Genomic DNA, 27,569 nt, shown 5'->3' on the forward strand with positions numbered 1-27,569 from the left:
ATTTAAGCTTCAGATCATCATGGATAGTAGTAATAAACATTTCCATAGTACCTTCCTCCTGAAATGCTTTAAGTGTTTTAAAACAACAATAAAATAAGTAATTGTGATGATTACCTGATTTTTGCAGAAGAGAAACAAAGACTACCATGCAGGTTCTCCCAGTCTTTGATGCACTTGAGTCTAGTTGTTACTCTTTTTTTTCAGAGGAAAGAGAAGAACTCCTCCTCAGGGTAGCTCAGAGAAGCTCAATGCAGTTCTTACTCTGTTGTGTTCTCACATGGAGCCTGACTCTCAGCCAGGCTCCATGGAGAGCCTAATGAGGCTAGTCCTAATATCAGATGTCTAGGAAAGCAGATGAATATTCTGCAAACCTTTCTTAAATAAGATTGTAGGCAAGTCTGTGCAATAAACAAACACAGAATTGATTCATTCTGAGACTAAAGCCTCAGCACATTTATAACACTGTCATTTATGATTATATCTCATATAGTTACTGTATAGTTACAGTAAAGAACTTAATGTAATTCATTATTCAGAGGTCTAACTGTGTTCACTGTCATTTTGTGCGTATAGATTAGTAACAACAACTTCTGCATAGTTACCCAATTACAAGCATCTTTGAAAAAGAGAAGATGACCCAATATTTCTTTCATGCGTATGTATTTACAGTGGCAATAGAACATATATTCTGTTCACTTTTAGTCCACTGGACAGTTGCAGAAATGGCAATTGTCTTACACAAAACTGTCCTTGTGCTCAGTTGTATGTAAATTCTTGTTCTTGATCAGTAAACAGTACACTGAGAGAACTGCAAGTCTTCACTAAATTCTAGGTGCTATGACATCTGTTCGTATACCTGTCACCAGAGTAAAATTTCTTTTTAAAGGTAGCTTTCCATACAGTAAAAAAAATTTTGAGTTTCTATCTTCATGCATCATGAACGTTATGCTATAGGAGATATATTGTTAAAAGTTTTGAAATTCAAATTTATGTCCATATTTACAAAACATGACATGAGTACTGTGAGTTATTATCAGACAAAAAGAATTACTCTCATTTTTTATTCTCTTTGGATAGAGCTGCTTGGTTTACGGACATGGTGCAGTCTGGAAAATAATGTACACCATCTGTGAGAAGTTCCTGTTTTCTTCAGGCAAAAGCACAGCTAAATTTATTTTTAGTTTAAGCATATCTATAAGTCAAGCTAGACTTACGTGGCGTGGGTAATGGATGGTAATTTTATCACTGATTCCCTGTAACTTTATAGAGATTGCAAATGTATCTCTGATTGATTCGTGGAAGTTTTGTGCAGAGACTTAAAGCTCTTACTCAGATGCCAGTGCCTTGGAGGAAAATATTTAATGGAGTTTTCATCATGTACTTAAAACCCATTTCAATATTAACCATCACAATGACTGTCCTGATACTCAGAGTTACCATTTTCAACATGGAATCATCCAAGCAAGGAGACTTAAGGACTAACAGGACAAATAACTAATATAACTTTACCAGTACAGTCCTTCACTTAGCTTTGAAGTAACTATATATATATATATTTTTTTTTCCGTATTTTTTCCCAGAACTGGAGAAGTTATCTCAGCATCTTTCCAAATCTCCCATCAGTTCCACAAATCCCACTCCATTACATTTTTATGCATGAAAGAGTGTTTCCTGTCATTATCTAGGCAGTGTCTAGCAAAAAAGAGAGCACATTTCATGCTCATCATGACTGCAAGCTATCTGTGTGTTTTATGTTTTTAATCTTAGGACACTAACATTTAAATTAATGATTGCAAAATCTTTCTAATGCAGAGATTCTAATTCTTCATGTTCTATCATTAATAAGTTGCTGTTGGATGAAAGAGTTATAAAGAGATAAACATCAGTAGGCTAGAGGAACATCGGTTTGTTTGGAGTTGAATTTAAATTTACATCTAGAGGTCTGTGTGGCAGTTTTTGTAGTTTCAAATCTTGTTTGCACAGATGGAAACAATTAGGAGGCAGAAACTTAGCAGTACCTTAGTTATGGGAAAAAAAAAATACTTCAGACATTTTCCAAGTTGTTTCTTTTTTATTTCTTTCTTCATGTGGACCCTCTTTTATGAATTGTGAGTGTGAACTAGACAGATATTTTAGAGCCAGGACAAACTGAAGCAACTACTGACTTTTTTGTTTGGTTGATTTTCTGCTGAACCAGTTCAGGGTAGGGCGAGAACTCTGGAGGTGCCAGTGGTGATGGGTTGAAGCCCACAGCTGGGAGAGGAATGAGGCAGGCACAGACTCTCCACTGCTAGCTGACAGGAGCTGCTAGGAGGTCTCAAATCACACTGCTTATTTTTATTCCAAGACACCTGAGTTTCCCCTCAAGAAGTGTTGTCAGAGGGTGTCAGCAATGAGGCTGGATGATGTGACACGGCAGAATGATTTTCTCTGCAAGTGGGACCAGCTCATGCTTATTGCCATTGCAGAAACTGTGCTAGAACCACACTAAGATACATCAGAAGTCAGTGTAGAGAAGTTGTATGACTACTGTGTTTCTGTGCAAAGACAGGTGAATTCAGTCTCTAGGTCCTCCAAAATGGCCTCTTTTCATTCACAAAATACAAAGACCAAAAAGAGACTTAATCACTACTATTACACCCAGTGCAAGCATAAAAAAACACAATCAGAAATTTTCATAGCGTACTGTCTAAAAATAAAAAGGGAAACTATAAATATTTAAATAAATATTTAAAATTAAAAGTAAGGAGGTGAGTATAAGAGGCAACAAGGAAAATGGCAAACTGAAAAAAGAAACAAAATTGGACCTTAGTGTGTTAAAGATGTTCTCACCAGAGAGTTCACCTTCTCCTCTGTAAGAACTTAAACTGAGTGTAGGGAGACAGAAAACATTGTTAATGATGAATCTGTTATCTTTTAATACCTTGGAGTAGCAACTGTTTTGTGGAATAATACAAAGTAATGTTTATTTGGACCTAAGAACTTTCCTCTTATTCTCTACAGGAAAAGTCTGAACCTTAAGAAGATTTACTTGGCATTGATGTAAATGTCATTTGACTGTAGAGACCTCATTGCAATGCAGCATTAACCATCACAATATGTGTTAACACTTGAAATAAGTAGGAAGAATTTTACATCTTCTGGCACACACTAATTTTTCTGTCAGCCAAGGATGCAATACTTTCCTTGCAGGGCCTTTCATTTTCTTCTCAAACAATGCAGTGAAGCAGAGCAGTTGTTGGAGAAAACAGACCATCTGTATTTGTTAATACTTACTGTTCTGTTCTCCCAAATGAATGTAAAGACCATACTTCTGAGCATCACTTCATTTTTTAATAAATATGATAGCAGACAGCTTAATGATATCCCAGTAGGACCAATATGGCAACATGTGCCCTACTACAACACATAAGAAAAATTGCAGCAGTGCTCAGCATTGTTGTTACATTTCTTTATTGAAGCTGATGGAAAAATGGGTCCTCAGATGATAAACAGCCTGATAAATATTTATATGAACAAAGATGAAATAATAACATTTTATTATCTTATACTACTTTAAGTTTTTAGTCTATCACTACTTTTTGCATTAGACATTATCTTCTTTCTCTTACGCTTTTGGCCTTTAGAACAATATCCTCACACTGCAGGGATCTTATTTCAGGTTTTACTGCAGTTAAACCTTCTTGGATCATTAAATTTTCCAATCCAAGACCACATCAGATTAGACTCTAGGATAGGATGTCTCAGGGATTAAATATCCGTCCATGATTGTAATTAGTCGCTTTCTAAAAGACAAGCGTCCATATCACGCTATTAGATCTCATAAAATCACTTTCGACACCAAATAATTATTTCCCGTGGCTTAAAACTGGTAGAATTTGGTGGACTTATAAAGTTAAAAATATGTACTGTGACCTGTTATTTCCTTTACATGGCCGTGGTAGTACTGCCTTCCCTAAACCCCATGATCTTTTCTCAGTGTTAACTCAGATGAAAGATTGGAAAGGAAATCTGTCTCAACCACAGTTTTATTAGAAGAGCCGTTATAAAAATAAGTATGAAGTTAAACTTCCAGCCTAACTAAACTTTTGCTTTTAATAGTGTGTACTACTTCTGAACTAAATATCCTTTGTTTCTCATCTCCATTGAAGACAATCCTTATGTCTGATTTATTGCAGCATCTGTGTTTTATATAGAATTACTCTGTATGTCTATGTACACCCTTGTTTCACTTATAGGTTGTTTGTTTGTTTGCTTTTTACTGAAGCAGGTGAAACCACTGTTTAATTGGCCATGAAGGTAAACAGCAATGCAAGAAACCCCTGCTCAGTGCTAACACAGGAGCTGTGGACTCTACAGGTTCCTCGCAATACCATGTGAAGCAAAATGGAAGAAGGATAAGTCTCCTTGGTAAATCTGTATGTACTTATGCTAAATTTCTGTTCCTGCTGGATTCCTGCAGTTAGATTTAGGAGGATGCTCTATTATCCTGGCTCTCACACATTTGCCTTGTCTGATTCAAGGCAAGCAAGTCGCAGTTACTCAAAATGTCACAAAAAATGTATTTTTTAAAGGTCTACAGTACTGAACTTTAGGAATTTAAGGTCACATTTTGGGAATAGGAAAATTATGCATTGTTTTCTTTAGACAGTAATTTGTTGCCTAAATAGGTTCTGAAATATCTTGAAAACCAACAGTATTGGGCTTTTCACTCTTCAGTTACTTGACAGTAAACACAGATACATACAAACTTTTCTGTCTCCTGGTGAGTACCAGGAGTATTTACCATACATTTGTAAATATGTAAAGTGCTCGAATGTTATGTGGGAGAACCAACAGAAAGTCAAGTTTTTTTATTGCAGTAACAGGGCAATAAACCACTCTATTTTTGGCAGGCTCCAAGATTCTGTTTCATTCAAAAGTTTACATTGACATCAAGCCACACTGTCTCTCTCCAATGGTTTCTCCTGAATTCCTGAGGCATCACACTTCATACCTCTTTTATGAGACTACATTCCCAAAACACATGGAGCATTTTCCCTCTGTAGCTCTTCCAACAGCCAGCATAAACATCTCACCATGCATTAAAAGGTGTTGAATTCTTCTTTAGCAGCATTGCATAGACTCAGCTGTCACTGAAGTAATTGGGATATGAAAGGTTCAGTCCCCAGCAAGGTCAGGCCTTCTAATGTCCATTAGCTACAGTATCTGTTATAACTTCTTGTCAGAACAATTTTAGTCCCTTTTTCTTCTTTTACATATCCCCTTTTGCCAAAGAAGTCTTTTTTTTTTTTAATTTAAAATTTAAAACCTACAGAAAATTGTGTGACTTACTGATTTTTGAAAAAGATCTGGTGGTTGTCTTCCATGGGAAATGCATTAGCAAAAAGAAAGAGGCTGTAAAAATTGTTAGCTTTCTCCATTAATAGTTAAAAATAAATTTTAAAGTCCTATTTGGTGTCCGACAGCAGATTTAAGAAGGTTTTGGCTACTAATATTAGGTAAAATCCTCTGTCCTGCAGGAAAATTTACTGGCATGCCAGCCTGCAACTCTGTAGTATTTCACTGAAACATAGAGCTCCCTACAGGAGTACAGGTCTTGGCACTAAAGGGTTTGAAGGCAGAACAAGAATCAAAGAAGGCAAATATAAATGTACTTGGGGAGAGAGAGGGGAAGGAGACTAAATATATGTATTGTGCCACTGGAGAAAATCACCATGTGGTTTGACATCTTATATTAACTTCTGCCTCCCAGACTTATGTTAGCTCCCCTTGAATGTCTGCATATGCTGTGCAAGCATTTTATTTCTTTTATTTTCAATAAAAAATTTGGGCTAAGGTTGATACTGTTACATTAGTAGAAATCCAAAGTGAACTCCACTGAAACGATCAAGTTTATTCTGGAATTACAACACAGTAACTTAGGTCAGAAGCTGCCCTGACCCTCATCTTGTGAAAGCGTTTTCTCCTGTGAGTGACAGTTCGATGGAAAATCAATCACCTTAAGCTTTGCTGAGGTAAAGGAAGTGTTACCATCACAATATACATGATTCTGGTTATTCTTAGAAATATGAAATTTATGAGAGATTTTTAAAAATTGGAAATGTTTCCAAGCACCATTAGGAGCTATAGTTCCAGAGAAACAGCTTTACACTCTCAATTACGTAGAGACCATGCCCTTATGATCCCTTTCCTGTTCAAATATGCCAAGAAATGAAATAGTTGTCTGGTTTTGTCCTAGGGTAGAGGATCTAACTTGTTTCATAAATACAATCAAGTTACACTTCATGAAAGGCTTTCTATGTGGGACATTCCAACATTAATATAAAGGCTCCCTTTTTTACAACTTCTCCCTTCTCAGGGCAAATAAGAAAGGCCCATTTGTGTGACCATGTATCGCACTGAATTCAGCAGTCATAACTATTGCACACTAAGAACCCAAATTTGAAGCAGTGATGTGAGACCATGATAATATGGAAATAAAGAACAATAAATAATCAACCAGATAAACCTTGCTTTTTGATCTTTATTGCAGTGACCACAGTCTTCCTGCATTGCTGTGCTTAGGACAAAGCCTTTGTCTTTTGTGAACTGAGCAATGTCGGAGGAAAATAGGCAATGAATGTGTTTTGTAGTAGGTTATGAGAACACTCATCTTGCTTGGCTTTGGCTACAAGCTTTTAAGCAATTTTAGCTAAATACTTATTCCATTGTATAATCAAATTGTAAAGTCTAGAAAACATTAGCTTAAACTTAAATGTCCAGTTTTCTGTAGAGTAGTCAAACATCACTGACCTTTTTCTACCTTATCAGTTCTAGTTGTATGTTAATGAAAACTCAATATTTTTGCTACAAATAAATATCTGAACATTTTAGATATCCAGCAATATTACAGGGAAATAACAAAACCAAAAACAGTTTAAGGAGTAAACTCTGCTTTTTGAGGGTAAAAGTTGAAATAAGATATCACTATTTGCTCTATGTTTTTACCTCATACACACAAAGAAGAAGGTACATGGGCTGGTCATAAGTTGTACTCCCAGTGCCCCAGCACAATATTGTTCAATGTATCATGACCTTTCTTGTCCAGATGCCTACTACATGAACTGCAGCTTAAAGAGGAAGCAGAAAATAATGACATACTACATATCATCAGGAGCACCTTTGTTCCGAGTTGAAGTGCTTCGCTTTTTATATGCTGAATGCAGAGTTGTTCATGATCTGTTCACATCTTTAAGAACCATGAACACATATACGTTGTGATATAGCAGAATACAATGCAGACTGCTCCTGTGTGTAAGAGTGTCTTGCTTTACTTCTAACTGAAATAATCTGCAATAAGTTAACAGCACTATAAGAAAGCTGAGCATCTTTTAAAGATGATAGAAAATTAAAATTTTATAAGTTCATATATAATTAGCATCTATGAATTTTCAGTTCTCCAAATATTTTGAATGGCTTTTTAATTTCATCACAGGCATGACTGATGCATAGAAGAACATGATAACAGTATTTCTAGTGTTTTCAAACTGAAAACCTAAGAGTATTCCACAAACTTAGACAGAGCAAATAATTCCCTTGTATGGTAAAAATATAATTAATAGGCAGGGTGGCTACTACATCTACTGCTTCACAGGAAATTCGGTGACACTTCCCCAACATCAAAAGTAGAACAGAAAAAAAAAATCCCATGATACAAAATTTCAGAAGTTGTTTCAATAAAAACCATATCTTTTCAGAATTTAACTATGTAAAATAAAAAATATATATGTAAAATGTCTCCTAATTTCCAACATTTGAAGTAAAAAAAATATACTCGATCAAGAACATTACTTATCTTAAAGTAGTTCAAAACTTAAGCTTTTTTTTTCTTGTTACATTTGAAATGAACACCTTAAAAAGTTTCAACAAAAGCGTTCTTTTCATCACACAACCTCAAAACTACATATTCTGATCACCTGTAATTATTACACTGATTGATTATTTACTGGGTAGTAAAAACAAGAATGAAGGACTGATCTTTACTCCTCCACCTCTGTTTTTCTTCAGGTGGTAGCTTTCACCTGTTAACACAGCCAAAGCTTTTCAAGAATAAGGTTACCAGAATAATTCAACATTAACTTGATTTCCAATAAACATAAATCCAAAAAAAAAATAGAGTAAGCCAAATATATTATAGTTTATTCTGTTGCTGCACAAAACAAACCCTGATTGAAACCAACAAAACTGATTTTAACAATATTTTCATTGTCCATTCTTACAATAAACAAAAATCAATTTAGCTGCTGTGTACATTCTGTCTTATGTGTGCACACACAGGAGGTTGGCTGGTTTTGCCTTTTACTAATCAAAGACATTCCTTCTCTTCTAAACAACTTTTCCTTCTGTTTGCTCATACTGAGAGGTCATAATCCCTAGTGGTTTTAGGTATAATCTGTTGCTATGGGAATGGCTGCGGTGCTACAAAGGGAGGATTATGACCTTTCACTATATAAAAATGTTAGGTTTCTATTACCTTCTTGAATAGCACTGAAGAATTTTTATTTCAGTGTTGGGAGTTATCTTTCCTAAGTGGATGTTAGGCTAACTATCCATGTAGGTGATAAGTGTTATCCCTAGTCATTACTGATTTTGCCAATGCTTTGATTTCAAAAAGATAATGAATAGCTTAATAAAGAACTGTCAATGGATGAACTGAAGCCTTTAACCAAACAGTGAAAGGCTTTGACTGCTTAAAAAGGATTTATCAGTACACGATAGAGGTTGAAGAATTACCATTAAATCCTAGCAAAAATAATATAAAACATAGCAGGGGAAAAACAAGAATGAGTTTTACACATTTTTTTAATTAATGCAAATTTTCATGTTGCTTCATTTTCTTTCATTATATCGCTTAGGATTAAAGAAAGAAACAAGCAATCACTTGACTGCCTATTGCAAGACATCTCTGGCCTTGACTGATAATAAAAAGGAGTGAATGGTATGAAGCCTAAAGAACAAGGCTCAATCACTCCAGCAATTACTGTGTCTTATTGATACCTTGCAGCTCTATCCTGCAAATGCCATCTCTGGAACAAAGCCTGTCACAGATCAGACTGAATCCATTAAAAAGCTTTGATTAACATGTCCCTAGGGTGTGCTGGGGAAACTTTTTACGCCAAATGGCAGCCTATTGCTACTGCTTCTGAATTGTCCTCCTGCAATACTCTTGTGTTTTAATCTAGTGCACAGTTTAAATTAAAAACAGCAATGACTTTGTGTGACCTAAATACAAGCCGCTTTTATTCATTGTGGGATTTATCAACTGCTTGCAGATTAAGTGTTCAGAGAAGCAACAATTAACCTTACTGTGTGTTAGCTAATATTAATTATATATCTCCTGTGCTTTCTTGTGCCAGTGTACATGCGCCTAGAGAAAAGGTCATATTTAATGTGCTCTGTTTAGTGGACAAGAAGCTTTGTACTTGTCTTCCCTTAAAAACAAATTGTTTGGATTTGACAAGCATAACATAAACAATGTTGGCTTTCTTTAGCAGGAGCTGACATTGATGTGTAAATGGATTTCAGTCTTTTTAAAACAGGCACACAAAAGCTTCATCTTTCTGGGCCTCAAATTTCAAGAGGGTGAGGAATTACCCTCTACACACCCAATCATTTTCCCATGATCCATTGGGGACAACAGCCCTTATCTATTGTGGATATTATTTTTCTTTGTTACCCTGCAGTCCCTTGTAAGACATATGCTGAATGCTATGTGTCAGGGCCAGCAGGGAATAATACATTACAAACAAAAAGTGGCGTCCTTTATACTCTATTAAAATACATATTAGAAACACCTGCAGGTGTAAGAAGCCCTTGCCAGAAGCCTGTTTGACATGATGTGCTAGAATCTAGGAAAGAGACATAAAAGAAAAACCCAATCCTCCTCACATTCAGGTCAGTGTTAAACTCATATTAAAACAATGTCAAACCAGAGCTAAATCCACAGAGAATCAAGTGTCAAAATGCTGAGCCATTTGGCACAGTGGTCATTTATTTGTAGCAATTCAAATTTCCCATGTGCTGAATCTTTAATGAAGGCTACCACTCTTAAGCAGCACCTGGGTGCAAGCTCACGATGACTCTTTTCTTTACCAGAAGGGAGCAACTGGGCAAGTGGCCGGGACCAGCAGCATAGCACAGCCCCTGCCCTTCTCCCAGACAGAGCTTGTGTCTGAGGGGAAAGAGGGGCAGGCAGGCAGCAGCACAGAGAGTGCTGTAACAGCTCTCTACCACATAAAACTCTTTCCGAGAACCGAGGAAACAGGGACACAGAGATGTGCATTGCTTCAACTGTTTTGAACATCGTCCACTGTCTTCAGTGGAAAACGGAATGGGGTATAAAGGAGCTCTGCTTGCCAGTAAGGCACTGATGACTTTTCTGGGTCCATGGTAGAGAAGAGCTCACTAGCTTCTGTACATTTTAAAAAAAACCCTCTCTGCATCAACATTTAAATCTGAAGACAATGGTGTGGAAATAAACACAGTCCTTGTCAGCCATCCTTCAGGTAGTGCTGGGGTAAATACTGTTTCATGGAAAAAGCATCTTCTTCTAAGTTACATTGCTATTAACAGCAGTTTTCCACATCCCAAATGGGATTAATTTTCCCAGAATTAAGACAATCAGCTCAAGGACATAGCCACCTGCTGCAAGGTTTCCTTTGAGTCTCTGTATGTTTATGGCTGAGCATTTCTAAAGGATGTGCATGCAGATGTTGACTTGAAGTGTGTTTTACAACGTACAGGAGTTGACACTGTAAATCTAACAAAAGGCAGAGCAGCAACCAAGATGTTTAGCTGCTGAGAACAAGTTTGAATAAATATGCAGGACTCTCAGAAAAAAAAAAGGTGAGATTGCTGTTACTGATTTGTGCTATTCATGTAAAATGATAGGGCCATATATTTTAACACCCCCGACAATGTTATTTGTTGACTTTGTAGATTGACCACCTATGTCTGCTAGACAACGATCAACAAAAGCCTTTCTATAGAGGGTAATTGTGACTACAAATGTGCTTTCTGTGCCTCTATTACCTTCCCCTCAGCAGGTGTAGCACTTTATTGCTTGATACTACCCTCCCTTTTAGAGGTCTGGCTCCAAGCCCGCTTTGTTTCAACCCAGATGCCCCTCTTGTCCCCCCCCAACCATCTGGAGTAGAACTGATAGAGGAGGAGACTCATTTTTGTACCTTGTTTAACTGCCTTAAAGGTGAAAGGATTTGTCAGATCCATTAATGACCTATCTTAGATCTAATAGACACTTCACATTCAAAAAAGCTTGTTCAGAAGCTGGTTCAAACAAAGGCAACAGAAGAAAGGAAGAACATGCACAAGGGGCAAAATGGTTTGGGAAATATAATTCTACACAATTATAATTTGAACAAAAACAAGTGAGAAACCATACTCTGCTGAGGCACTATTGGCCAAGCATCTTGGGTTTGCATTCATGCATAATTAGGCTTTAGACAGCTGCAGGCTTCTCCAGTGTGACAGGGCACAGGATAACACAATACAAAGTAGGATGCATATCAGTGCCTAAGAAAAGTTGAGTGTATATTCAGATACAGCACCAAAAAAAAACCAAACATAAAACAAAAGAACAAAACAAAACAGAACAAAACCAAACAGCAACAACAGAAAAAAACAAACAAAATCACCAAAAGAACAAAAAAACCTCAAATACCTCATCAAATATAAAATACTATTCAAGATGTAAGTAAAATATGAGCTGGGATACACAGAATTCTACTCCTGTGTTGTATATAATTTTAAGTTTCCACAATGTATTAAAACAAGCAAGAAACATTAAATAAGTTTCAGTATACTGGTTTTTGCACATCTATCTGTTAGGGTATTGTGACACGCAGATGGTAGCTTCCAAGGGGATTAAATATTCAAGAAAGATAATGTCTCTCAGTGGGATTTTTAACAAGTGCTTTAAACCAAGCATTGTCTTGCTTGTTGAAGCTGGTCCCTTTCTTCACTACAAATCACATTTGGCATAAAGACTGAGGAGACAGCATATTTAATGCCAACCACTGGCAGACCTCTGTTAATAGCTGCCCAAGCTGTGATGATCTCAGAAAATATTGTAATGTGTAGCAATTTCAGCTGTCTTTTTACTTTTATTTTCCTCTGAGACTGCTTCAGTTCAGAAAGACTGCAATTCTGTGTCTTACTAATTGTGTTAAGCTTGTGGAAACTTGTTTGCTTTCTAAGCTGTGTGTAAATCTTGGTTATTATGGGACAGAATTCATTGCATATCCCCCCAAAATGGAAATGCATTTCATTTTCAGGACCAGTATTTTTGGTAAATATATCATTTGTCTATTTGACATGGGATCAAAGTTGCTTCTTGGAAAATGTTAATATGATTAATCACACATGGATGAAAAACATAAAGTCACAATAGCCTGGGGACAGGATAAGTACAAGTCAGCACTCAGTTCACCCTTCTGAATGAAACAATGTAAATGCAAACCAGAGATGTAAAGATCTACATTTCTATAAAAGGTAAACATTTACAGTTTTCTTAGCTGTGCAAGGAAGTCTAAATAAAGAGTCCACTAGTGAGTGAAATCAAAGTAAAACTAAGCACAGGAGAATGTACAAAATACACAGCCTTGTCTATAAGATGGCAGACCACTAGCACTGATACTGAATTTGATACCTACAGAGATCTGGGTTGCCATCTAAATTTGAGTGGTTTGGGGTTTTTTAAAAATAATCTTAGTAACGGAAAACTGGAAAGTTTCACCCTCTGTGTCTTAGAGGTATGCTTTTTTCGTTTTTGCAGTGTAGGCTTTAGCAGAGCTGCGAAGCTGTGACTTCAGTTCTTTTTCCTTGATTGCTCATTTATAACAAAATATTACAGTGATATGTTCTTTGTTTTCCTATTCAGCCTTCTTTTTTCCTTTTCCTCACAGATGAAGATATAAATAAAAGCCAAGCAATTAAAAAATAACCAATACAGCAACATCAGCGCGGGGTGAAGTTCAGGTTAATTGCATTTGTACTTATGATAATTGTTTTATCAGTTCTGCTTGTTCTGGTCAGTCATAACTCCCCTTTGTTTTGTCATTGTCCTTTTTATGCATGATTTCCCAAAGTGTTTTATTTCCAGCTAAGTTTAAGTGAAGCAGAGCACTTTGGAATATAATGCATTTTTAGTGTCCTCAGCATTTGAGAATCTTGGGTCCAGATTTGCCGTGGAGCAAACAGACCACAGTTTCCACAATAACCTTCTGCAGAGTTGTGGAATTAGAATGTTTTTTGTATTAGGAATTTTAATATACCATGACTTAAAGTATTTGAACACTTTGGACTAATTTATTGAATGCTGAAATTATGTTCACAGTGGTTTGTGTGTGATGGTTGAGAACTGACAAAGCTGCTACAGGTATGTAGAAGGAGTCTTAAAATACACTAATCAATCATAGGACTTTTAACTGTAAGGATAGTGCAGCTCACTTTTGATCTCAGTTATACTGGTGCAAATCTGTAGTAACTTCGCTGAAGTAATCTAGAATAGCTACTAAAATGAATAAAAATATTCCAGACACACATACTTGCACTTAAGACGACAGCTCTACTCAACTTGTTCACATCGTGTAGCAGCAGCCCCAAGGCCTTTTCAGCGATGCTTTTGGGTAGCCAGCTAGGCTGGATGTAGCAGTGCATGGGATCATTCTACCTCAGCTTTTCATTTGTCCTTGTGGTACTCTGCGAGGTTCCTACTGGTCAACTTTTAGTGCCCACCCAGTTCCCCTTAAGTGGCCGGCCTGCCCTCCAGTGTATCAGCTGCTCACTTTACTCCAAACTTGGTGTCCTTCAAACTTGCTGTTGATCCATTCCATCCCATTGACTGTGTTTTTAATAAAGTTGTTCAATACTTTCCATGACAGTTTTAACCTCAAACTCATAACTGGCATAACACTCATAACTCATAACACTCATAACTGGCAGCTAGTTTGGCTTCAAGCTATTGACCACTAATCTGTGAGCCCAAATGGCCAAAAATTTTTTTTTCTCACCTTCTGTTTCCAGTCACCTGCATGTCTTTCATGTTTACTATTCACCTGAAGATTGAAGTGAGGCTGTCCACTTCGTACTTCCAGGTACTCCTTCTTGCCCTTTTCAACAAAGTGCCAAACATGTCTTCTTCCATGTCTTCTTCCAGAGGACGTCTCGCAATCTCCATGAAGCTTCAAAAAGGACAAGATCACAATGGCATCGTACAGCTATTCTAGCATCCTTAAACATAGCCCATCTGGGATATGAACCTGTTTATATGCAAACTCCTTAAGCAGTCCTTAATGAACTTCTCCCCCACTGCTGGTAGCATTTCTCTCCCCAAAGTTTCCTACCATGTATTGAGACTTGAGAAGTCTGGGAGCAGGCATTGTGAGTAAAACTGAGTCAAAGAAGGCATTTCTTCAACAAAAATATCTGTTTCTTCACACTTTTTTCACTTTTTTTTTTTTTTTTTTAATTAAGAAAAGGTGTTCCTTCTACAAGCCAAGCAAGAAGCAAGGTGCAGAAAGGCAAGTTTTTCATAGAGTTATTTCTACCTACTACATAAATTAAGCAAAGTGAAGGATTCAGGAAATATAACAAAGTCCATTATACAGGCATATTTAAATGAAGATATTGGTAAACATCTTTTCTGTGGAAATTGGGCCCTACTTTAGCAGGATACTTAAGGGACAGACACAAGTTTACAGGACTACTCATGTGTTAGCTCTATTCATGTGTTAAAATATACGCATGTGCCTGAGCTGAATAGACTCACACAGCTGAATTTGTTTCAAATCTATGGTAATTAACAGGAAGATAAATTACACAGATCAATAGTTCTTGCCTACACTGCAGGAACAGTGTTCATTTGATCATTATTTATTTCATTGCCTACTCAAACAGCAAAGCACAAACACGTGGGGCACTACACTTGAGCAGTCACCGTACCACTGCATTTATTCCAGACATTTCTTGTCTCTTTCTCCACTGGACAGAGCTAACCAGATGCCATGTCTGAGAAACATAGTGAAACAGTGCAGTCTGCTAGACAGAAGTGGCCACAACCATCTTGCTCATGTTACTATGTAAGATCTACAGGAAACTAGACCCTTAACAGGATTACCTTCAGATGCACAGCTCAGCCAAGAACTATTCACCTCAGGTTATGATTAAATCCTCTAGACAATGGATTTATTAAACTGTAATCCCCATACCTCTATTGACAGTCTCTTCTCTTTGCTGCCTCAACATTCTCATCCGTACAGCATTTATATTTTCAAAACAAATAAAAACAAAAAAACCCTCCCTTTGTTTCCATATTTATTTCTTGGGTTTTTTTTGGAGTTCACAAGTACTCAAAATTAAGGGCGTAAAATAGAGATTTCTCATTCTGAACATGGCAGACCTTTCTATTTTTCCCTTAAAGAAAGTAATTTCAGTCATGTCGTATGATCAATAAATGATACTGTTAGGTGTCAAGTAATATCTCTGAAAATGATGGACAGATAACAACAATCTTTTACTTAAGACAGCTATACAAAACTCCTTTTCTGTAATCAGGTAGCTGAAACACAACAAAATTGTGAACAAAACTGGAATTACATGTTCCAAGAGGTTTACTCGGCTACTGGTAAAGCAAATAAGTAAGGACAGCCTCATGTTTTGGAGCTGCATTTGTCTGCTGGTCTTGGAGACAGAAGAAAAATGAGGAAATCTTAAACAGTGACAGAAATGTGGCCCTGAAAGCAAAAGTCCAGAAAGACATACCTTTTGGACAGGATATTGGCTGAACAAGGCCCCACCTTGTTATTGGATTCCTCATATGTTAAAGGAAGCAAGACTAGATATTGTCTGTAAATAAAAGAGATTACAACAGATAAATGTAACTCCCTTGAAAAGTTCTCCTTTTATGGAAACAGCCTTCCAAGTTCAGACTTTGCAAAATGCTACAAATGTAATAAATTAAAAAAATCCTCCCGTGACTCTTTTCCTGTTTTCTTCCACTTGCAGAGGAGAACAGAGCCTTCTTTAATTGGCAGCAAACACATTTAAACATTGAAACATAGATTAACCTTTATGGGTTTGTGTATGCACAAGAGAAAGACTGTATATATGTATTATGTGGTGAATAATTAATAACAAATACTATTCAATATAATTATTTACTATTGTTTATATTTCTATTATTCAGGAAGTCCCTAGGCTGCAAATTGTTGGAGGATGGGAAAGTAATCTAGGAATGCAATGTATACTCTTCCTTGTACTCTTCTTTATGCATCACTTATTGAAAGCAGTATAAGTTACAAAGGGCAGTTTATGTGCATTCTATTGTATGCATGCTGTCATGTAAAGACACAGCTTTAGTTCTTTCTTGTTTTCCTTAAATGAAATTAATTGATTTAGAATTGACATATTTGACTATTCTGAGGGTTAAAATAGGCAGCCCTGCTCATGACCATGCAAGCACACTGACTAAATTAAAGGCTTTTGGAACAGCTTTATACAGGGCTTGGGTTGTATGTTTTCATATGGATAGGGATTAACCTTTTTGCAGTAGTCATCAACTTTTTTTGTAGTTCCTGGAAACATTCTGTGTGGAGAGTGTTACCAGAGGGCATTACTGCCTACTTCATTTACCAAAGCTTCTGAGTTGCTTTGTGGCCTGAACAAAAAATATCTGTGGGATTGTGAAGGAATCCCGCAAAGGTTATTTTCTGCAGATCCAGACTGAGCAGATTGTTCTCTTCGTCAGACATGGACATTTTCACATCATTCATGGGCATTTCTAGCTCTTATAAAAGGGATAAAAAAGGGACACTCAGGACACACCTTCTATTCTGGATCTATTTTTCCCAAACAGAGAGCACATATGCTTAGTAGAAAATATTAATGTTATTTTAAGAAGTTAACTGGACAGTGTTAACTACAAATGACTGGCCAGTATTGCACACACCAGATCACATTCAGTATCATGTCAAATAGCTATCTGAATTCACACTGAAAATAAGTGCTTAGTGTAATGAGGACTGCTTCTGTTTGTGCACAGCTGGTGCTGATTAGGGCTATGTATGTGGAATTTTGTACCTGTATGCTTCCCCTGCACTGTACATGTGATAAAATTTTTTGGTCTGTTACATGGAGATGAGAGTTACAGTTCGATCCTTGTCTTCTTTACTTCTTCCACTTTTTTTTTACTTTGTGGACTTCTTCTTCAATAAAGTACCAGAAAATTATAAGGGAATTAGTTTTTCCATAGTAAAGCAAATAGTCTGGTTTGGAAAAAAAGAAATTCCTCTTTTAATGCACTTATTATTTGTAAAATATAAGGAGAAAAAGAGAAAACAACAACAACCAACCAACCAACCAAAACCAAACCAACAAACAAACAAAAACCCAAAAACCCTCAAAACCCATGCAAAACAACAAATGAAACAAAAACCCAAAACAGCCTAGGTGGAAAACTACATTATTTCTACAAGTAGTCCAATTTAATTTTTACACAGTGTAGCTTTTTTATTTGCTGCCATGACACAGAAAAGGAATGAAAAGTATTAAAGCTACCATTAATTGGGGAAAAAAAAAAAAGTAATAGGAACCAGCTCGATCTAATTCCATATCTCAGCAAGCAGAACTGTTACAACAACTGATTTCATGAGGCAAGATTAAAGACTGAACACAAAGATGGGAGTAAAGATGTGATTTGAATATGTTTGATCACATCACAGCTTTTAATAACTTCAGGACTTTATCATAGAACCTTGTGTTTTCCACCCTGTTACCTTCCTTTCCAGAAGATAATCTAAATTTTTTTGGAATCATTCCCATTTCCTGGAATACAGCATCATCTTGTGTGAGTTAATTTGACATGCTGTGCTTAAATATGACAGTTCTGGGATGGTACATGAAGATGTGGTAGAGATGAAAAGATTCCTTCTTCCTGTGGAAGTCCAGCTTTAATAAATATGTTCCTATCTTCTGAGCTGTATTTCTTGTATCAGGAATTGTGATCTTGGAGTGAGGCCAAAACTATTCACCATATGTTATAGATCAAAATAAATTTATAGGCATTTCCTCTTGTTATACTCATTTCCACTTCAAACAAAACTTCAAAACCTATAATGAACAGGAGATCATGTTCTAAGAGGGGTCTTTTGGAAAATGGATTATGATTGTAAGGACACTGACTTACTCTAAAATCTAATGATGAAAAAACTGGAAAAAAGATGCAAGTCTTTGGTCAAACCAATGTCATAGAAGGTCTATCACTGTAACAAAACTCCACAAGAATTCATCTTGTCAGAAACTAGTATCCTTAATTAATACAATCTTGAGGTAATACAAAAAAGAAAAGGCAAAATTATTACTGACACAGAAGCAGAACTCCTGTTGATATTAAAGGGACTTTTGCATGCATATTTGAGTGTCACTTTTAGTCAACAGAGTCATGGCCCTGTTAACCTTATAAGTGAAGCTCCTACCAAATCCTTTAGTCATTACTGCAATTAGACTTGTAAGACTGATTGACACTTCCGTTAACAACAGTGATGAAAGGGCCTTTGCTGTCGAACTGAAAATTGGTGACTCGTAAAGGATTAAGTTCTATATCCTCCATTTTACCCCATGCCAATATTAAATCTAAGGGTTTTTTTTTCTGAAACTACAGCATGACTTGTAGTTACAGGATGAACTAAACCAAACAGGCACCATGGCTGTGCTTAGGGTTCCTTGTCTCAGAATGGTGAAGTGAAACCAGAATATTAGTTCTTATCTTTTAAAAAATATGATTTAAAACTCCTGTCTACAAAAAAAAATCTGCCAACAAGAATATAAGAGTGAGCAGAGGCTGCCTGTGTCACACCCATCTCTCTGCTTACACATTCCACTTAGTGGTTGTGTAGATGTTTTAAAATACATACACTGCTGTTGCGCAGCTCCTGAAGTCTAGTAATCAGAAGGTAAGAGGTTTTTCCAATGTATCAGTGACATTTATTTCAGAGCCTGACATCTTTCAGTTGCAATTTCTGTACTTACACAATGCTGTCTTCAGACTTGCTCTATGTTTTCAAGCACACTGTATAGTGTTTCTTTCATTAATCCCATCCATATAGCTAATGCTAGCAAAAATTTTATACCTACGTGGAAAGTGCAATGCTCTATTGAGCTTGGCATTAAATGTTACTTTTGCCAAGAATAAGAAAATAGTTGATTATATTCCATCAGTTTTCCTAATTGCCTTAAACAATTAATCCTGAAGGCTTTCTGACTCATTTTACATTGGATGTGTTTCCTATCACAAACATCACATTATTTCTCCTTTAGTGTTGTCAGAGATACTGCTGTGCTCTCCTATACCAATACACTATAACTACAGCAAAAGGGTCAGGAAGTTGGTGAGGGCAGGGTCTGTGGTTCTCTGCTCACTCCTGCAGATTTAGTAGGATGAACAATAAATTGCGGTTCACTGTCAAAGACCATACAAGGCTAGCTGTTACATAGTGCTTTTGGAAGTAGATAACCTTTTATGCTCTTCATTTTGAAAAGAAAGACAAGAAGAACACAGCTGTCAATGGAGATAAGGCCAGAAATTGGCAGTCTGAAAACCAGTAGTCCCCTACAAATGTAGGGACTGCAAATAATGTCTCTGTTTGGGCAACATAAAATGGTTGGATTGGTAGAAAATTTGTTTAGATAATTTTGCTTCTTATGAGTGGCTTTGTTGACATGTAATGTAATGTTGACATTACAGAGGACTCAAGGCCCCGTTACCTTCCACATCCACACAGGACATTGTAGAGAGCCTGTGTGGCTGAACTGGTACAATAATCTTAGAAAATGCAAGCTCAAGCTCTGAATTTAAGTTTTAAGTGAGGCACGGGAAAGGGCATCTCATTTAAAAATTTGTAGGCCTCTATAGCTGAAGTAGTTAGCCATACTCTTTATGTAATCAGTCAAGGTAGAGAGGCATTTCCAAGGCTTCCTTAATCTCACCCTAGTGGAAATATTTGAACTACCTGAAATGGGTACCCACAGTGCCGGTTTCCCTCTGGTGCTTGTAAGGAGGGTCTAGACAACAGATTTGGATATGTCTTCACTACAGAAGTTTAAATTTAGAGGAGCTGAATGCTGCTCCCAGGGGTGATTACTAAAAGACACCAGGCATGAGAAATCTGGGTTCAGAGCAGCTGAGGTGCTCACATGAACATCACCAAGGCAGTCATGGAAAGATTTGCTTGATTAACGTAGAAGATGGAGGCAACCTGAGTTAAGCACTAATTGGCAAGAGGGGAGATCCATACCCAAAAAGCCATCTTCACATGTTTTTAATCACTCCAAAACTTCTTTTTATACCATGAAAATCAAGGGTCAAGACCCTACCTACTAAAGTCCCAACAAATTTTCAGAAAGTAATGTATTGTGATCCTTTCTCTTATGGCTTTTGTTTATGAATACAAGCACTATTTTGCTGATGGAACTGTGGTCATAGTCCTTTCACATTTATCAAACAGCCGTTTGTTTTTATTACAAGAAAAGGGGTATTTGCCTTTTGCATGTTGCCACAACAGATGTAAAAAAAGTAAAAAACAAACAAACAATTTAACACCAATGGGCCAAATTCATTACTTCTGTAATTCAGTGGGGTTCATAGAATTAATATAACTCAGCTTAATTATATCTGAGACAATTTGCTGCTGGCATTTGTCTTCAGTCTACTTAGAGGCACAGTAACGGTTGCCTTTGTTTCTGGAAAACAAATGCTTTTTTGAAAAAGAAAACAAGCTTACATGGATAATCAGAAGTCATTCTTCCTTGCCACAGAAAATAATAAAGCCTGAGATTTCACTGAATATCAGTGAAATAATTTGTAAATTTACCTTGGCCCAAAATGAACACCACAGTTAAAACTCAGGCTGAGCAGCAGAGCAGAATGGTTAAAAACAAAACAAAACAAAAACAAAAACAAACAAACAAAAAAAAGACAAAACAAACAAACAAACAAAAAAACACAACAAAAAAACCCAACCTAATATTGAAAAAGCATCTGGTTGCAATAAAAGTAACAAGAGACTGGAGTTCCATGTTAGGAAGATGACTTTGACTTGCACAGAGAAAAAACAAATGAATTGAAATTTGAAGCATTTTAGTTTGTTCTTGGGTTTTGTTCTCACTTTCAAAACCTAAGTTGTTATAAAATCAAGATTTTATTCGGTCTTAATTTCCAAAACTAACATTTTTAGAGCATGACGCATGTAAGGACATTTTAGACACCCTGGTCTAGCCACAGTCAACTTGAATCAAGACATTGAATCAAGGCATTTTATTGAAAGTTAGTTAAACAGCACTGTCTTCTTAAGTAAATATTTAACTCCTAGCAGGAAGTTTAATGAAGGCTAGTGGGATTAACTTAAGAAAATACACGTGATTGGAGTGATTATTACAATTAGATCCATTCATGTCACAGTTCTGTGGTTCTGTTAGATATTTTTACCAAAGCTAGTGGGATTAATGCAAAAGAAATGCCCAAATTTTAGGTCATTATTGCAATTAGACTTGTACATGTTGACATTTCATGGTTTTATTAGAGAATGATTAATGTTTTTATGCTGGAGCAAGTAGTTTATTGTCTGCTTCAGGCCACATGTCATCAAATCAGAATTTAGCTGTAATGCAATAATATTCCCCTAATTGTTGTAATCAGTTATGCTAAAGCAGATCTTATCATCCTAAAATATGGAAAGGTTTGTTCCCAGTTGTATCAAACTACAGGTTCCCATCTTGCAAAAAAAAAGTTAACTAACAGGCATTATCAGCCAGGCATGTCCAGCGTAAACGAAGCACTAAAATACAAAATCCAGACATAGATACATAGATACATTTGGATTAATTAGTCCAGACTTCTATAGAGGGAAATGAAGTAAGTGATGAGGGGGAGTAATACATTGACATCCTACAGATTTTGTGGGCTCTATTACCAGATTATATATACCCAGACACGGAAAGGAAAAGAAGTCAATTGTATATTCTGGAACAGATCAGTTTCACAGTATAATCATCTCCAACATACAACTGAATAAGAAGAAGTATTTATATAAAATAAATAAATAAAGCCAGACAGATTCCCAGGCTTCTTTCGTGTTTCCTAACAGGAAGAACGTGATTATGACTGATGCAAAAGACCTCCAAAGAACCATTTCAGTTTATGAAGTTTCTCAGGATCCAACAGATAGACAACAGATTGACAATAACTCCTCTACACCTCCCCCTTTATAACTTCTTGTAAAAGACAGAGCCAGCAAAAACCACACTTTGGTATCTGTAGTTTCTTCCCTAGTTGCTGGAGAGAGTAGTGGGGAATAAATATCAACCACTCCTCCAGGCCACATCTATATATTTTTTCTAAGACTTGTGAGTACTTACACAGCACTAAGGAATTTTATCCTGCTTTTGCATATTATCTTCCTTCCTCCATCCAAGTGCTCCTTGGTATCAGGTAGAAGGTGTATTCAGATGAGTAACACAAAGGCTGAGCAGACCTTGGCCAAAGCCAGAACACAAGCTAGCAGACTATCTGGTAACCATATAAGTCAAAGCTTTGAGTATAAACTGCCTGTACTAACATTATCTATGGCATTTAGACAAAAGAAAAAGGAACAAAGTATTATTTCAATAATTCCTTATTCCAGGCTCTTATCGTAATTCTGACTTTCTACATATGATATAAATTCTCTGTAATTTTATTATATTTTTATTACATTTCCTTATGAATGTCATGAGCCTCTCTTCCCTGCTTCACATGGCCTTTCTCCTCACAGATGTCCTTTTGTGGAATAAGCACCTCCCCGGGAAGCACTGGGCAGAGTTCTCAGGTGCCATGTTGGCAGAACTAATGCTGCCAACATGCACAGCTTTGTTAAGAGTTTTATGATATCTGGTGTATTATCTGAAACTGTAGTTCCAAGAAATAATTGGCTATGCGACAACCCTATTTACTTGCCTCCTTCTTTATTTTTTTGAATGCTCTCAGGGCTTCAGTCAAATGAGGGATTATGCAAACACACTGCAGCCTGGAGCGTAGAGACCCAGGAGCCAAATAAAAACTATGCAACATCAATTTTTGTCGTCACACAATTCTATCTCTCTCATGAGTATTTTTAGGATGAGTCCTGATCTGTGAAGGTTCAGGTTCATAACAACACAATGTTCACAGCAGCTCACAGGTAGCTTGGAACTTCTTGGCACCAGCACTCTGCTATACAGGGATTTGCAGCTGTGATGTTTCCCCAGCTTGCTGAAACTCTCTCATCACACTCTGTGAGGCTTATTTGACTTGTTACTTAAGAGATATGAATCTGTTCATTTCTGTTTCTCCCCCTTCTTTTCCTTCCTCCTACATAGATTAAGACATTTCTTATGGAATGGTGGAAAAGTCTTTTGGGTCTCATCTTTGCTCCTCTTCACACAAGTGACCACATACAAGCTGTATGGACTTGCATGTTTTTCTCTCACCTTTCCAGTCAACATTTATTGTCATCTAGTGTAGAAGTGGAAGAATGAAAAAGGAACTGTTTCTACAAGATTACTTTCTTCTTCAGACATGGTGAATTTTCCTGCCAAAGTCATGTCTAGTTTTTTTTTTTTTTTTTTGTACCATCTTCTCCTTTAAAATATAATAGAAAAAATGTTAATTAATAGAGTTTTGACAATATAAATCTCTTCATGCACATGTTTTCCTACTCATAAGTTGTCTGAAGGGGTTGTTGCTTCATCTTAAATTCCTTTTGAATGGTACAAATTTAATTGAAAAGATATTTGATATTAGAATAAAATTGTTTATCTTGTGGATGGAAGAGACTTGTACTTATACTTGTATAATATACTTGTACTTATACTTGTATATACTTGTATATACTTGTATATACTTATACTTGTAAACTAGATTGGTTCATGGCTTACATCATAGTGGATGCAGTCATCTGAAATGGTTAAAAATAACATGACATATATCTCATGGAAATTATCAACAAACATCTTCTTGGAGTCAACTGTGGACACAATCTTACTTAGTTTGGAATTTGGAATCGGCTATGAATGGGCAAAGGAAAAAACAGTGAGCACCATGTCACAGGAATTCAGTCTTCATAACAAGCTCAACCGTTCTTGCCTGTAACCAATATGCCAGTCTAGTAAATAAGAGCATAATTTTGAGGAAGACAAATTTAGGAGATTCCAAAGTATGTGGGAGAGACCAGTTGTAGATTATGGACAAGGCCAGCTGGTTAAAACAGCCCTAGATGATACCAGTTGTTTTCTACTTCTGCCAGAGTTGTCACCAACATGTCTATCACGTGTGCACACCTCTTCTATTGTATGGAAAGTCAGGTGGCCAACTGCAAGCCTCCAGTGACAATGAACTTAAACCAGCACTGCAGAATGTCCATGGACCTGCTCAGCTGTCATTGCATTTTCTGGACTTCTGCGTCTGTAGTGTGGAACAGGAGACTTGTAATATACCCTCACAGATAACACCAGTAGTTTCTTAAGCTGCTCCACTTAGATTTGTCAGATTTGTTCAGGTCTTACAAGAAGTAATATAGGGGACAAAACTATAAGAACAAACTTGTTACACTTCTATTGTATTATTTTCTTAATGCATAGAATTACTTCTATTGAGATGAGTTTTTATAAGTATTGTTTTCATTGGTACTAGCAAAAGGCAGTGAGTTACTTATCTGTTACAGTGTGAAAGACTGTATTTCAGCGGATAGATTACAAGTCTAGCCTTAGAGACACAGCTGCTGCTATGTATGGCTATAATTAATTGTGGGTATAAAATTGGGAGTGGTTTTCAAGCTCAAGTAGTTAATATTCCTGTCTTCATTATGCTATTTTTTCTTGCCAAAGTACTTAATACATCTCTGCAAATGGAGAAAAAAGCAAAGAGAAACAACTCTTGCTGACAAACTGACATCTGTCAAATGTAATCTCTAGTAATAAGGAGCTTTATCCTTTGGGAATATTTTAGTCTTCTTATTTTTATGTCAGAACTTCTCAGATCTTTTTCCTTCCTTTCTTAGCAATTCACAGACGGCTTTTTGTTAATATTGGTTTCATTTAGAAATATAACATTTTGCAGTGCAGCAATGCAGCAATTAATGTGTTAAATTGATACTTTTTAATATTGGACTTCTCTCTTGTTTTCCCATTCCTTCAGTGCCTTGCTAGGTATTTTCTAGGCAGAAAGAGTTACTTATGTCTTTTCAAGACTGCTAGTGAACGCCTGTCTCTGCAGGAACAGCCTGTTGCTCATGTTTCAATTGCAACAAAATTAATAAGACTTCCTATAGGTTTACCTTACACCACTGTAACTAGACAAAGGCTTTCACAAAATCTTAATATGGAGACTTTCAGACTCCTAGTTTGAATCTCAGTGTAAGTACAAATAACAGTCTTTATGGCTGCATCATATGCAGCTTGGTTATAGACCATGTGTTTTACTACTGGTTTTATTCACCAAATGGGAAAAAAAAATTTACATTTATTTTATTTTGAATTTTCATGCTTGATTTTGCTGTCATAGTGGTATGCTATGAAACATTGTGATAGATAGATGGATGGATCTCTGGAAATAATCTTTGATTGCTCTCTTTGTTCTTGCTGTACATGTCAAAAGTAAACAATAGAAAGCCTTTTCTCTGTCATGTTTCCTTTCAGTAGATGAAGATGTAAAGCTGAATAAATGCAAAATATAAATGTTATGGCAGACTTAAAATAGCTTTTCCTTGATGTTTGATTTTTATTCAGTATGCATTTTACTTGCTGAAACACAAATACTGTACTAAATTTAGGATCTTGATAATGATATATAAAAATGTCCAAGACATAGAGAAAATCATATACCTCAATCTGGTCAAACATCAACTAAACACATTACAAATTAGAACATTTTTCTGTATGTTTCACTGAATTCACCTAAATGTCTCACATCTATTAATAAATACAGGTTAGCAATCAAAAACAAAAAAACAAACAAACGAACAAAAACCACAGAACATTAAGATGGTTCATAACGATATTGATGGCAAACCTCAGGAAAGGAAAGAAATCCATTCCTAATGCATTTCAAGACATGGATATACTCCAGATTTTCTTCCTGTAGTGCGTTTTTAATATTTGGTCTGCTAAGCATGTAAAAACAACTAATTTAATACCAATACTCTTTCATTTTAATAGAAATAGATTTGATAGCTTTCAAAATTCACTTACAGGTTTTAAATCTTTTAAAAGGTGTTCCAACAAGATTGAGATAACAGTGCAGAACAATACAGGTCCTATATCCAGTCACTGTTAAGACCTCACATTTAACAAAACAGTCTCTAGTGCAGTGGTGCAGATACTCAGCTACTGAAGTGTGTCTGGAGGCCATCATGCTCGTATTTAATTACAGGCATGCAGTTGCAGTGGGAAGATTGGGGGCTGGGCTGAGGGTTGGCAAAAAATAATTTCCATTATATTTCATCATGTATGTTGCATTCAGATTCTACCTGGCAAAATTATTTTTCAAATCTAAAAGTTTTGGCTTAGTTCCACTTCAGCAGGAAAGTCACAAGCTTTAATAGACCAGTGACCTTCTTGAATTACACAGAGGAAACAGTAAACTTTCTTTGGACGCACAACCAGTGAATGGAAGGACAGAATTTATTTCTGCAGCAGTTAAGTTAAAAGGAAGAAAAAATAAAACAAATCTAAACATACTCACCTGCTTGCCTATTGGATATTATTTTAGTTTTCAATGTCGAGAATTAAAACACAGTTCTTGGAATTCCCACTGCAGGCATCGAGCTGTTGCTGTGCAAAATAACCCTCATAATAACATAGCTGTGAAGATACTAAGTCACCTTGACAAATACCATGTTTACATTCTAAATTGCATCAGTGAAATTGTGATAGAGAAATATCCAAAACAGAAAAAGTCATTACTGCAATGGAAAACTTCTTTGACTGCTAGGTCCCCTTTCTGGCTAGCCATCTTTTGGAAGCCAATTCTTATTATCCTTTGGCACTCTGGAAGAAAGACATGCCTATCCTGCGGCAGCTATTAAAAAAAGACTTCATAGTCCCAATATTTTTAAAGTAAGAAATACAAATTTTCATTACTATTATAAGTAGTAAGATCAATCACTTCTGTGTTCTTTGAAGAACCATTAAAGAAAGGTAATTCATTTATTTTTTTTTCCTTTCTTCTTTCCTCTCTCCCACCTGTTCTGATCATAGTTAGTTCCTTTCATATCTGAACAGGCAACACCTTTCCAAATTAATCTAAGCAATTGCCCTCTTTCACAAGCGATTTTTAAAGGAGTTTCGACATACATACTGTAGTCATGTACTCATGCTACTGGCTTTAAGTTTGATAAGGATATGAAGTATAAAAATAAAGTGCACAGAAGACACACTCAAGGTACTCTCAGAGTAAATCTCTGAAGAGCACAGCAAGCCCATTGCAGGCACTATATAGCACT

The 27,569-nt window shown here is 36.3% G+C and overlaps 1 long non-coding RNA gene across 1 annotated transcript; it reads right to left on the minus strand.

Moving 5' to 3' along the window:
* Nucleotides 1–7,910: 7,910 nt before the first annotated feature.
* On the minus strand, nucleotides 7,911–26,439 carry LOC110361878 (uncharacterized). The gene is made up of 3 exons (XR_002418742.2): nucleotides 26,317–26,439; nucleotides 15,823–15,906; nucleotides 7,911–14,243 (listed from the first exon to the last, which is right to left on the minus strand). It is a non-coding gene; the product is annotated as an uncharacterized LOC110361878 (long non-coding RNA).
* Nucleotides 26,440–27,569: the final 1,130 nt, after the last annotated feature.

Source organism: Columba livia, chromosome Z (genome assembly GCF_036013475.1).
Source record: "Columba livia isolate bColLiv1 breed racing homer chromosome Z, bColLiv1.pat.W.v2, whole genome shotgun sequence".
Lineage (NCBI taxonomy): Eukaryota > Metazoa > Chordata > Aves > Columbiformes > Columbidae > Columba > Columba livia.